General features: G+C 41.6%; 1 non-coding gene across 1 annotated transcript; it reads left to right on the plus strand.

The window, feature by feature from the left end:
• The first annotated feature begins 8,878 nt into the window (after nt 1-8,878).
• trnar-acg (transfer RNA arginine (anticodon ACG)) lies at nt 8,879-8,951 on the plus strand. The gene has a single exon. It is a non-coding gene; the product is annotated as a tRNA-Arg (tRNA).
• Nucleotides 8,952-14,702: the final 5,751 nt, after the last annotated feature.

A 14,702-nucleotide genomic window follows, 5' to 3' on the forward strand; every position in this document is an offset into this window, starting at 1 on the left:
GTGAATTTGCTGATCACATATCTCCCCCAAAAATATCCAGTGACAAGTCTCGAAACATATTCCTGTTTGAATTCTCTAAGCTTCACAGCAGTAATAAAAAAATATCATTTCGATTCGAGTTTTTCCAACAACATTGAAAATGTCCAATGAGATAAATATCATTCTTTTTGTATTGTTTTAATAACCTGTATGAGTTTGCAGCAATTGCAATAACATGAAACGATATAAGCGTCCTTTCCACAATTTAACACAGTGTATGATGAGCGTTTTAAGAAATCGAATCCATCTCAAACGTCACCCCTGTATCTCTATTGAGAGTTGGATATTCTGCTAGGGAATATTTCTTTGTGATCGTAAGTAACGGAGGCATTTCCAAACGACAGAGCACTCCACAAAATCAGAAGTTAGATCTTTAGAGTGAATGCTGCTTTATTCAACGTTCTATTGCAACGTGTGTGTGTGTGTGTGTGTGTGTGTGTGTGTGTCTGTGTGTGTGTGTGTGTGTGTGTCTGTGTGTGGGTAAGAATTCAGAATGTTGGGATTTGATGATCAGCCAAGTGCATGTTCTTCCTGTAGAATGTGGGAGGCAAGAGTCGCTCGTAATGTCACAGGTATCTGCATCTGTGGGAAGTGCATCCAACTCTAGTTTCTTGGTAAGTGTCTAAGGAAACTGGAGCTGGACGTTGGATCATTCGGGAGACTGAGGAGATAATTGAGAGGAGTTTTTGGCAGGCCATAATATCTCAGGTACAAGAAAAAGATCGATGGGTTTCGGTCAGTAAACGAAGAAGGAACTGGCAGACAGTGCATGCATCCACTGTGGTAGTGCTCCTCGGTTACAAGCATAGCATACCGTTATTGATAATTTTGAGAGGGAATGACTTAGGAGGGGTAAAACATGGGGCACAGGTCTCTGGCACATTGTTTGTTACTTTTGCTCAAAAGAGATGGGGAGACAGGAAGAGAGCATTATTTTTGGAGACTTCATAGTGAGAGAAATAGACGGCAGATTCAATAGGTGGGGACATACTTATGCTTGGTATGTTGCCTCCCAGCTCCCAGGGTTTGTAATGTCTCGCATCGTGTTTGTGCGATTCTTAAGGGAGAGGGGGAGTAGTCCCAAGTCATGGTCCACATATGCAACAACAACATTGTGAGGAAAAGGTATATAAGGCTGAAGTTCAGTGCGCCAGAGTGACATCTTCGATCAAGATCAAATGGAGTTGTTCTCTCTGATTTGTTACCCATGACACGTCGTGAAGAACAGGGATAGTGCTTTCGAACATAACTCTACCGGGATGATACAGGATTTGGATACCTGGACAATTAGGTCTTTTTCTGAAGTAATGGTACCTCTACAAACAGGATGGTTTTCACCTGAACCACAGGAGAACCAATAGTCTAGGGGTGGTGAGGCGAGGGGGGATAATTTGTAAATGCACTTCAGGAGGGTTTACGCAAACTCAGCAGCGCAATGGGAACATGAATTGCAGCTCAAGTTTAGAGGAGGTTTTGAATAGTGAGGACATAAATAGGTTTTCAGGTTTGCAAGAGTGTACTGGCAAGGATGAAGATGGTTCGAAGGGTGTTTACTTCATCGCCAGGAGCATCTGGAATAAGATAGATGAACTTAGAGCATGAGTTGTTAACTGGGAGTTCGAAGTTGTGGCCATTTCAGAGACATGAATGGAGCAGTGAAAGGACTGGGAATTCCGAGTGCCGCAGTTTCAATTTTTCAGTAAGAACAAGGAAGGTGGTTAAGGAGGGCGAGGTGTGGCATGATTAGCCAAGGACAGTATTATGGGACCGGAATCTACTGAGCTAGAAAGGTCTGATATTAGACTCAGGAAAGGAGAGATCACAGTGAATGAAGTTTTTAATAGCCCACTGAAACATTCCAGAGATGTAGAGGAAAAGATTGCAAAGATGATTCTGAATAGGAGCGAAAATAACGGGTAGTTGTTATGGGGAAGTTTAACTTTACCAATAATGATTGGAAAGTTTATAGTTTGAGTAAATCTGATCGGTCAGTTTTTGTCCAATGTGTGCAGGAGGGTTTCCTGACATAGCATATAGTCAGGCCAACAAGAAGCAAAGCCACATTGGAATTGGTACATGGCAATGAACCAAGCCATCTGTTCGATGTGGAGGGAAGTGAGCACTTTGGTGATAGGAATAGGTTGTACCTATTCATCTCTGTCACAATTGAAAAAAGGCAATGCTGCCGAGGAGAATATTGTGATACAACTTATTGGAATACACGAAATTAATGTTCGTAAGGAGTTTGTGTTGGCAATTCCTGAAAGTGTGAAAAAAGATCTGACGGTTGGGTTCGATGGGATGTATTCTTGGATTCTCTGACAATCGTGGGTGGAGACTTTTAACTGTGAACTTTGTGCCATTGGCGTCTATATGATTAGTGCAAGAAGACTCAAAATTAGTGAATATTGACCCCTTCTCCAAGATGAGGAGGAGAGAAAACTTTGATAATTGCACAACAATGAGTCTTACGTTCGTTGTAGATAAAGTTTTGGAAAAAGTTATGAGAGATAGGATTTATGATCATATAATAAGGAAAACATTGTTTCGGTATACTCAATTCGATTTTGTGAAGAGTAGTTGTGCTACACGAACCTGATTGAGCTCTTTGAGAATTTTAGCTATTAGATGGATGAGGGTGAAGCGATTAAAATGGTGGATGTAGTTTTCAGTAACACATTGATAATATTCCCCACGGTAGGCTATTGCATAAAATACATAGGCATATGATTGAAGGATTTTTTTATTGGTTTGGATCAGAAAGTGGCTAACTGAAAGAAGACAGAATGGGAACTTGATGGGCAATGTTCGTCCTGGATTTCAGAAACTAGTGGTATAGCAGAAGGTTTTTTTTTCGGTCCACTGTTGTTTGTCATTTTTATAAATAACCTGGATTAGGGCATGAAATGTTGGGTCAGTAAATTTCCCGATGACACGAAGCTCAATGGAGTTGTCAACAGTGCCGAATGTTTCTGCAGGTTGCAGTGGGACCTGAACGACCTGCATAGCTGAACTCAGAGGTGTCAAATGGAAATTAATGTCGGAAAATGTGAGGTCATTCACTTTGGAAGGAGCAACAAGAAGAAAGAGTTCTGGGCTCAAAGTAATATTCTTGGAAGTTAAGCTGAGCAGAGAGACCTCGGTGCTACTGTGCAAAAAACTCTGAAAGTTACCACCCGTGTTGACAGGTTTGTTGGAAGGAGCACAGAATGTTTGATTTATTGGGAGAGGGATTGAGTTTAAGAGCCATGAGGTCATGTCACACTCCAGAAATTATGTGGTGGCCGCAATTGCGGAATTGCATACAGTTCTGGTCGCCACATCATCGGACGGATGTGCAATCATTGGCAAGGTTGCAGAGGAGATTAACTACGATGCTGCCTTTTTTGGAGGGAAAATCTTACGAGGAAAGACTGAGGGAACTGGGGCTGTTTATGACGGAGAGAAGAAGTTTGAGAGATGATTTAATGGAGACATACAACATGATCAGATGCTTTCTTAAGGTGGACAGTGAAGGACCTTTTTACAAATGGTGATGGTCGTCACAAGAGCACACAACTTTAAATTGAGGCTGATAGATGCCGAGGTATGTTCTATTCTCAGTGAGTAGAAAAGGTGCAGAAAGCCGACCATTCAACAGTCGGAGATGCACCAACTTTTAGAGCTTTAAATGATCAAGGGATAATCTTTTGAGTCATAATGATAAAATGTCGTTAAGCTGGACTTCTGATTAGGATCGCATTGGGTGCAACATCAAGGGCCAAAGAGCCTTTATTGCACAGTAATATTCGGTCCTCGAGCTGTTCTCAGCCTGATGTTGCTATCATCCTGGCCAATATCAGTGAAATGAGCGCCTGGCGTGGATCATCCTCTCAACTTCGGTAGCTCTCACACTTTTAGTCTGCTATAGAAGCACGGCAACCTGATCAATTGCCCCAATGGAGCTTGCATCAGAGAACGTCCAACAGCTCCTGTTCTTGCCACTGAGGCCAGAAATCCAATTACTCATTTTTTTGCTGTGGATCTGAATTGAAACCCACTTCGGAGGTGGTTGTACTGATCATGGTTCATCCATTATGTCGCATCAGGTTCAGGAAAAGGACAGAGAAAAACGTGTTTAAAAAAGATGCTATTGAATATAATTCTGGATTAGTGGTGCTGGAAGAGCACAGCAGTTCAGGCAGCATCCAAGGAGTAGCGAAATCGACGTGTCGGGCAGAAGCGCTTCATCAGAAATAAAGGCAGAGAGCCTGAAGCGCGGCGAGATAAGCGGGAGGACGGTGGGACTGGGGAGAAAGTAGCATAGAGTACAATAGTTGATTGGGGTAGGGGTTACTGAATATAAGTTTACCGTGGCTTCCTGCGTTGATCACGGGCAATTTTTGGTCACGACTGTACCGGGATTTTCCTTCCATCAGTTTCAATTCGTCACAGAATTCGATTCACTGACACTGCACCAAGTTCCTTTGCAAAGGTCATACGACACAATGACCCACATTGCACACAACGTCAACAATCTTCAGCATTACAACATCCAAGAGCACGTGGCATGGTTTGCTTAAATAGGAGACAAAGAACAATGATATGCAAGAGCTAATTTAATTCCAGTTTAGATGAGATTACTTTCCCTGCTGTGTGGAAGCAGGCCTTTCGGCCCATTCAGTCCACACCTCCCAAGAGTAACCCACCCAAACTCATTTCCCTTTACAGATGCATCGAACACTACGGGAAATTTTGCATGACAAATTAACCTGACCTGTATATCTTGTAGTGAGGGAGGAAACCGGAGTACCCAGAGCAAACCCACGCAGTCAGAAGGAGAACGTGCAAAATTCACACAGTCAGTTGCGCAAGATTGTGTGGCAGCAATGCTAATCAATGAACCACTATGCCACCCGTGAGGCACAGTGCAAAGTAGCAAGAATCCAGCATAATATTCAAAATGTCAGATATTCACATTCATTATCTTGGCCAGAATTCCAGCCTTGCAAAGGGCGAGTCTGCCTCTGAATCACCAGAATCCATGCGGACGCCTGTTCTATTGGCCCACCTGGAAGCCTATGTTCAGCCTAACAGAGCAATTGTGAGAAATCTCCACTTTCTGATCTCAAGCAGCGACAGGATTTTTCTCATCCAGCTGAGAGGGCAGCGAGGCACACATGCGGACTTAATATTTCTTGATGTAGATTCACATTGCCCTCATTATGTTAGTGTTTAAAGACCGGGGCCAGAAACAGCCCAGTCAGGGCCATTCTTCACACCGCTCCTGCCCCGCCCTGCCATTCGATATCATCATGGCTGAGCCAGTATATTAATGTCTTTTTTCAGCCTATCAACCTCATCGTGTTTCCTACTGGCTAACAGATATAATAATCGAGCTCTATCTTCAATAGACATCGAAACTGTTCATTTGTGAGATAAAACAATGTCCGTTTCAAGACAATTGGGTTTCTGCACCAATATTGCAGGTTTTGCAGAGGAGCAGCCAAGTCTGGTCTGATCACATATCAAACCATGAACTAAACCACAACTCTGGTGAGACGCAAATCGATGATCTTGGAATAACAACTTCAGCAATCACGTGGAAATCCAACGGGCTTTCTCTTGCGCCACAGAGCCGCGCAAGCAGGCATTTTTAAGCACACAGGGTTGCCTTTGCCTTAGGAATCCCATCTCATGTATGTCTGCCTTCGTCACATTTTCCAGTACCAGGTGCTTATCCAAGTGTGCTCTGGCTATTCAAGTGTTTGGCGACATACTGCTGAAATATTATAATGACACGTAGCAATACGACACTTTCAGATAGTGATTTCCAGACAAACACCACTGTCTGAGTGAAAATATTCATTCTAAATCTCTGCTTAACCGCTTGTCTCTTGCTTTTAATCTATGCTACTGCGTATTATTACTTCCCAAAACATGCTTATTTCTGTCACACATATCTCTCCTCTTCATAATGTGTGCAAGTTAATCAGTTTCTCCCACAACCTTCTCTGCATTTGGATAAACAGCCCCAGGCTGGCTCGTCTACGTTCACAGAGGGAATGGTTCAGCCCTTTGTCATTCTTATCATCTCCTCTGAACATCTTCTCCTGGAATCAGACGCTTCCTGCAGCCTTCAATGGAAAAACTTTCTCTGAAGAAAAGACAAAATGTCTCAACAAAACTCATCAGCTCTTCTACATCTATGGAGAGAAAGGAGAGTTAATGTTTCGAGTCAAACCATCCGTTTTTGGAACTAATGGGACGTGCTGGTGGGAAAAGAATGCGGTAGAAGGCGGGTCTGAAATGATTGAACTCGATGCTGGGTCCTGAAGGCTGCATAGTCAGTCAGTAGAAAATGAGGTGCCGTTCTTTCAGCTTGTGCTGTGCCGTGAAGGAGCACTGCAGCAGACCGGAGTCTGAAACGGTGCCTTGGGAACACAGTGTAATATAGATGTCACTGGAGACTGGAAGATCAAGATATCTTTTGTTGATTCCATACAGAACGTCTGTGATCTCAGCTTTGTTACTGACTCTGTTTTTCTCTCCCCATTGTGGAGTGAAAAAATTCAGAGGAAATACAATTGCCTGGATTGAATGAAGTGCTGACAAATCACTGAAAGATGTGTCTGGAAAGTTACACAGTGAGGAGAGGTATGGTAACCCAGCAGGTCTTCTAGCTTAGACATTAGAACGTTACAGCGCAGTGCAGGCCTTTCGGTCCTCGATCTTGCACTGACCTGTGAAAGAAATGTGATGCCCATCTAACCTTCACCGTTACATTATTATCCATATATATGTCCAATGCACGTTGAAATACCCTTATATTCAGCGAGTCTACGACTGTTGCAGGCAGGCTGATCCACACTCGTACTACTCTCTGGGTAAAGAAATTAACACAGTTATCTGTTCTAAATCAATCGGCATTCAATTTAATGCTATAGCTGCTCGTGTTGGCCTTCGCCATCTGAGGAAAGCTGCTCTCACTCCCCACTCTATCTCACCTTCTGATAATCATATAAATCTTGATTAAGTCACCTGTCCACCTTCTTCTCTCCGACGAAAACAACGTCAGTCTCCTCATATTTTGCTCGAAAGAACTTTGATCCACACCAGCCACCATCCTAGTAAACCTCCTTTGAACCCTTTCCAGAGATTTCACATTTTTCCAAAATTCAGTGACCAGAGCTGCATGCAATACTTGGTGGTGCCCTACAAGGTGGTAAAGCCGCAACTTCTGTGATTGTATGGAATGGTCTGGGCAGTTGTTGGGATGCAAGGAATACTGGACCAGAGGATCACGACAGAAAATTTCCTGCATTGTGCTGGCAAGTGGTGGAGTTCAGTGGGATTGAATATTGGTGAAAGTGGAAAAGAATGTATACCTTCCACCGTTTCCTGTCACCAGTAAGCATGTCCAAGTTACAACTCATTCAGACATATTTCCTCATCTTTAAAAGATATGCACACTTGCAGTTTGCCATGAGAAACGTTTTGTCAATTAATTCAGTACTGACAGGATTACCGTTTAAAGCAAACGGTCATACCAGACAAAATGAGGTGCCACGTGAAAGTATATGTTTTCCATTCAGGAAAGATAAAATCGAATTGTTCATAAAAAATTGTGGTGAACTGTCTGCTGATTTTTTTGATGAGGTAAGAATAAGTCTTCATGAAGCTAATCCAGAATGATCAGATAAATGTAGATTGGAAAAACAAAAGACAAAAGTTCTATGACACCACTGTGCCTGAAATCTGGGAATGAAGGAATATAATGGATAGTAGCAATATTGATCATAAATTGGCTGCGTGAAATGTTACTGATGGAGGGTGTTTGCCTGAGGCTTAGATTTTCATGCTCCTCGGATGCTGCGTGACCTGCTGTGCTTTTTGAGCACCACTCACATGCTGACTCTGATCTCCAGCATCTGCAGTCCTCACTTTCACCTGCGGGAAAGGGAACAGAGTCATCATTAACAAATGTGTTTTGAACTGGAAGAATTTTTCAAGCGAAGTTTGATTGAGCGTTGGGATATGGAAGTTCTGGATAGATTAGTTTAGCCCAACAGCATTCTATGATTGATCAGAGCCTCCAGCGCGCCCATGAGTTTCTCTGATTGGTTGGAGGACCAATGCCTCCAGCTTTGTCATGGTAGGACCGCCTCTTCCTCGCTGTGGACATTATACGTCAACAATTGGGATGGGTCCTGCAGCATGCATAGGATTAACATGATTGGTGAGCATGCTTGTAGCGAGTGATCATTGGAACGAAATGTTGTCGTCTCCAATCGATAGTCGGCGAGTGAGGCGCCAGGTGCTAGAGCCCAGTTAGAGGTTTCGTGTTTGGTCATTATATAATTCTGGACCCAAACATAGGGTATCTGGGGTCGCGAATTAAGCCAAAGAGAGTCTGAGTCTTCTTCCCAGAAACAGACCCAAGTCAGCAGCCGCTTTTTCTGGTTCAGTTTTATCTTTTTTTAATTTATCAGGTCACTGTTGGTTCATCTATCTTTAGTGTGAATAGAGATGAAAATGAATGAGATTGTTTGAAATCATTGTTGTGGTCCAGAAGGATGTGGTATTGTTGAGAGACGTTTGGCTGTGTAATCGTGACTGTGATTGATGGGAAAGTATACCCCATGAACATCTCTGTCCCTTACCTTGCTATAAATGTTTTAGAGACGGAAATAAAGGGCATACATTTTTTTTTGGGAAAAAAACCTGCTTTGAAAGGTGATGAAGATTGGACTGAAGCAGTGACAGTGATTATCTTTATTGCTTTTTCAATTAGTGAACATCACTGCTATTAATCATTTCCGTGCTAACATCACGACTCTTAAGCATCAGTCTGCAGAACGGGCCAGTGGCGCAATGGATAACGCGCCTGACTACGGATCAGGAGACTGTAGGTTCGATTCCTATCTGGCTCGAGGGTAGTGTGCACTTTGATAACGCATTTAAAAATTGTTTTTTCTGCGGCCGAAGAAAAGGCATGAGTTCCTAATCTGCAGGAACGAGAATGCCTTCATTAAATGTCCACGATAACATGAGAGCCAATGTTTCAGCGTCATCACAGGAGGGAAGCCAAATAGTCGCACACGTTGGTCATGGGCACCTTTCCACTTTACAAAGCCGCTGATCGCATCACTGTTGCTCGCGGGAATTCTCGGCTGTGAGCATTTTTAAAAAAACTCCTTGGCCAATGGAATCAGAGAAGAATGAAGAGTTCAATGTCCAACTAATCTTTATAGAGAGTGAGTTCCAGAGTCTACCACCTGCAGACTGAAAAAGTTTTCCTACAGATCTATTCAAAGCTTTCTGCATCTTGTCTGAAATCTACAAATCCTGGTGATCGATCAAGAACAAATGTTTCCATCAATCTGAAATTCCATGCTCCTCATTATTTCGGACACGTCAATCATTTCTCTTCATAATCAGCTCTGCTCTGAGAAAAATAACTCCCGTTTTGCCTAGGCCAGACCACTCAAAACATTCTTATGCAGGAAATTCAGAGCGTAACGTCGCTTTTTGTTTTGGCGAGTGTATAGTAAGATTTACTTAGACTACTTTAGCTAGGTTGACTTCCAGTTTTTAAAACAGAGAGAAAATTATTCACAAAACTAAGGAATGAAACGCAATGAACAGAATATAGAATACCCACTGAACTTAGCTATCTCAAGTAGACTTAATTATGCTTTTCAAAAAATACACAAGTCTGATAATAAAGTCCCATAAACACAGAATACAAATGAAGCTGGTTTACAGGTCGATATTAGAGGGGCAGAAGAAGAGAAACATGCACATCACTGGCATCGCTAGGCACATTGAAAACCTTCGTGTAATTAGGTGTGTTTGATACTTTGGCAATAGTTAACAAAGTATTTAGGCTGTCAAATACCTTTTGAAATTCTTGCGTTCGCTGAAATTTCTTGCCTGCTTTTAGCAATTCGGTGAGTGGAGCAGTCCCACTTCTAACAGTCAGCACAAATTTTCAGTAGAAGTCACTCAATCCAGTAAACCGTCATATTGCTCTTTTCGTCAACAATGTATAAAAATCCCCCGTAACTTTCGTTTTCTCATCCCGTGGGGCTCTTTGTCCATGTTCAACGACATAGCCCAGGAAGGTGTCTTTGGCTTTGGCAGATTCACTTTCAGCTAGGTTTACAAACCAGTTTCACTTCCGAATTCGATCAAACAAGCCTGATAAATGCTGTAAATGTTCAATCCATGAGAGACTGAATGTCACCAGGCACAGCACACACCAAACAGTTGTCAATCTGGCAATTATCTTGTCCATTAACCTCTGAAATACGAGAAAAGTGATTTCCGTACAAACGGCATTACTTTAAATTTCTGCACTCCAGTTGCCGTTACCAAATTGCCTTTGATCTTTCCGACAAAGTTGACTGCCAGTAACATTTGAGGAAGTCCAACTTGGAAACGTAAGTTGCTCTTCCAATCTCTTCCACACAGTCCTCCAACTGCAAATGCGTATATGCACCAGTTTTTCTAACAACATCGACTTTGTGATAGTCCACACATAACTTTTGGATCTTACCTGGCTTTGGCACCATGATGATGGGTGAACTCTATTGATTGAAACTCACTTCGGTTACGCCATCTTGGAGCATACCTTACATCTCCTTATGAACTTGCACCAACTTTATAGGGTTATGCCTGCAAGGATGTTACAAAATCAGAACAGCATCTCCTATATTTACATCATCTCCAATTAGGTTATTAATTCCCAGTTTATTTCAGCAGATCTCCCCATACAAGAGTAATAACTCTTACGATTTTCTTCTGGAAGAGAACTGAATAACTTTACCAATATTGGACAACTTTTGCATTGTCCAATTTTATTTCAGAAACGTCCAATGCAGAATTCCCTGCAATTGGTTCTTCCCAGTGTGTTATAGTCAACAACACATTCTCCCCTTGCGTTCGTTCTCTGCCAAAATACCATTAGCGCATATTCCCATCACACGTTCTGTGAGATTCCTTCATGCCAGGAATTCCTATCAAGTAGCTAACCTCACTCAATTTTCTCTCAACTTGATAAGGTCTTCTAAATTTTGCTTTAAAGTTTCAATAATTAATGAAATTTAAATAAATACATTGTTCCCAGTGGCAAAATTCTGATTTTTTTGTTTCTCATACACTTCCTGATTTACCATTTGCTGCGATACTTTTAAGTGCTGTCTCGACAACTTTCCAACATTATTTAGTCCAACTCTAAAATTTGACACATCGTCCAAATGCGTGGTCTCTGTAATCTGACTTATTAGTTCCTTATTAAATTGTAATGGCCCTCTTTCTTTATGCCCAAAATTGGTCTCAGATGTTTTAGTTTTGTGGATTCTTTTGATATATCTCAGATCACAAACAGCACTAACACAACTCCCTTATGGAAATAATCTGGCTACTCCGAGCCATAAAACCTCAACACAGTCTTTAATAATTGACGCCGCCTTTTCAGTGCACACTGTGATTCTGGATGGTAAACAGTAGATTTGATTCAGTTTAATCCTCAGCTATCTATATACTCCCTGGAAAGTTGGATGTGAAGTTTGACCCTTGACCTAATTGTATCTCTGACGGTAGTCTTTATTTAGTTTTTGTAAAAATCGTAATTTTTCCTCAATCCATTTAGCTGTCATCTTGCAGAATTGAACAGCATTTGGAAATCTCGTCAATACATCCATTTATGTTAATTAATACTTATTCCCATCTTTTATTGGATGTAGGGAAGCTACACAATGCATCAAGACAATTATGACAGATTCCGTGAACGCTGCAGCAGATATTAAAGGTGCAGGCTTTATTATTTCCCATGGCTTTCTGTTTAGTTTAAACGTATGACACGTCTGGCAAAATTCAACTACATTCATCTGCAATCCAGGCCAGTAAAAATGTCTTTGTATTTTAGCCACCGTTTTCCTCACGCCTAAGTGACATTCAATTTGTGGCACATGCGGCACTCGCAGCACCACTTTTCTGTACCCTACTGGGAAAAAAAAACATTTTGCCCATTTCTCACGGGCTTGAATATATGTTGGTATCCATTTCCTCCTTAACATATCATTTGCTCAGTTATATCACACAGGGATGCTTTCACTCTCCTTCTAAATGTATGTCTTCTGATCCAACTGCATTAATTTTTCATCTTTCTGCTGTAACTCAGTAGCATAGCTGAGCTGAATATACTTGCGTTTTGAACGTTTGTCCTCTGCTGTGTCCCACTTATTTGACAATAAATAAATTGTCATCTTGATGCATTGTGTAGGTTCCCTACATCCAATAAAAGATGGGAATAAGTACTAATTAACTTAAATGGATGTAATCATATTTCAGCCTCCTAATCCGTGCCTTTTGATTTCTCCAGCTTCAGATTGTGACTCTGTAATTGCGTAAAGACACAATCTGGGAAAATTCCTTTATCAACGTTTTGCATTTCTGCACTTGTCGGCATCTCGGCTGGCTTTTCAACTGGACTATTCAGCAGGCTTACCAGTGATTGAGCTATATCATTTGCAAGCACAAATTGTATTCTTGGAGCTGAGAGTTTATCCAGAACTCCCACCACAAACTCCCCACTCTTTTCTGCCCACTCTCACCTCACTGTACATAACTGAGCAATGTTTCGTCCCACCATGAATTCCTGTACACATAGTTCTTCAGGAGTACATATTTCCCCATCCTTCTGCATCACAGACTGAGACGATCCTGTGTCCCTTAATATTATTACCTCTCAATCTGCTATTCCTGGCCAAGGTAAATACACTTTAACTTTGCAGGTATATTTTTCAAGCAGATCTGGCACTTCTCCCTCACCAACCTCTGATCGGTTTGTGTACTCTGATGCAGCTTTCCAGCCACCAGTGAGCTTTCTATTATCATGCCAACAAAGCATCCAGGCTTGTTATTTTTTCCTGCATTTGACTTTAGAGTGCTTTCCATAAATCTCCAAGATTGATTTCATGTGGCCTACTTTATTGCAATGAAAACCTCAGATCTTGTTCCCTTCAAGGTTTTCCTATTTACCCTGTGATAAGTTATCCTCATGATCTTCACAGAGATTTAACTTTCCCTTTCCACGTGAGGATTTCTCTTTTCCCAATTTCTATCCCTCAGGCTTAAAGTGCTTCTGGAAGCCCATCCTTGTTTTATGGACCAGTTCATTACAATCAGCCATTTCAGCTGCTATCCTTGTCGTTTTAACAATATGCTCTTCCAGAGTAATCTTATCTTCAGCTTTTTTCTCCAACGTTTTAATGTGAATTCCTTTAATAATTCACAATTTCTGAAGTTCAAACTCTGTCTCCCTTTCTTTCTGCTCTGCTGCTCTCTCTTCTTCGAATCGTACCAGAAACTGTTTGAAATCTGGTGTTTTGTCCTTATCTCTCATGTCTAACCCAAGCTGCTTCATATTCAATTAAGGTTTAAACGTGCACGGTGGCACAGTGGCTAGCACTGCTGCCTTACTGCGCCTGAGACCCAGGTTCATTTCCCGACTAAGGCGACTGACTGTGTGGAGTTTGCGCGTTCTCCCACATTCCAAAGATGTGCGGGTCAGGTGAATTGGCCATGCTAAATTGCCCGTAGTGTTAGGTAAGGGATAAATGTAGGGGTATGGGTGGGTTGCGCTTCGGCGGGTTGGTGTGGACTTGTTGGGCCCAAGGGCCTGTTTCCACACTAAAAGTAATCTAATCTAAAAAAAAATCTCTGCAGATTCTCATGAATTTTCCAGCTGAGTTAAATGCTGAGCTACTGCGGGGAATGACCTCTCCTTTCCTCACAGGAAGAGGCAAATACAAACCCAGCAGTTCTGCTTATTCCAGAAGCCTGGCCTGAGTCAGTTTTTAGTAATACTGCCAGCTTTACGTTGTCCCTAGCCAGACAACTCTTTGTACCTAAATGAGACATTGCTTTCCCAAGAACTGTCTACGACAATCCAAACCAACACCCGAAAAAAAGACGCAAGCACATATCGGTTGCTCTTTTAATCCATCAACTATCTTCCAATTTGTTATGGGCGAGGCTAGACCATTCAAAACATTATTAAGCAGACAACCCAGATCGTAACATTATATTCTTTTTCGTGAAGTGTACAGTGAAAATTACCCAATTAGCTACTTACAAAAAATATTCACAAAATAACGGATTGAAAAAGAAAAACACAGAATATAGAATACCCACAGGACTTAGTCTATCCAAAGTAGACTGAATTATGCTGTTCTGAAAGTACACAACATTCCTAAAAAAAACAAGCACCTTTTACACAGTAAAATGAAACAGAAGCTTACGGGTAAAAACTAGAACGGCAGAAGAAGAGAAGTTATTAATTAGTGCACCACTCCTGCAGGATCTAAAAACCGGAATTCACCATTGCAGAATGACCTCTCTTTTACCATTACACAGTTAATTTCTAAAACATAAAGTGTTTGGCCTCAAGCCTCAGCTGTTGATGGGGAAACGAAAGACCTCACAGCGAAGAATTACGTCACTGTTACACTTCATCTGATTCGGAGCCTGAACTGATTTACAATGCCTTTCACTAAAAAAAATGTCAAGACACATTATCCTTGAGAAAAAGTACAGCTCGTATTTTTTTTTTAAAGCGAACATCTTTGCGACAGCGCAGTTCGTCCATACAATCTTCATAACTGAAATTCTTCGAA

Source organism: Hemiscyllium ocellatum, chromosome 7 (genome assembly GCF_020745735.1).
Source record: "Hemiscyllium ocellatum isolate sHemOce1 chromosome 7, sHemOce1.pat.X.cur, whole genome shotgun sequence".
NCBI classification, from domain to species: domain Eukaryota; kingdom Metazoa; phylum Chordata; class Chondrichthyes; order Orectolobiformes; family Hemiscylliidae; genus Hemiscyllium; species Hemiscyllium ocellatum.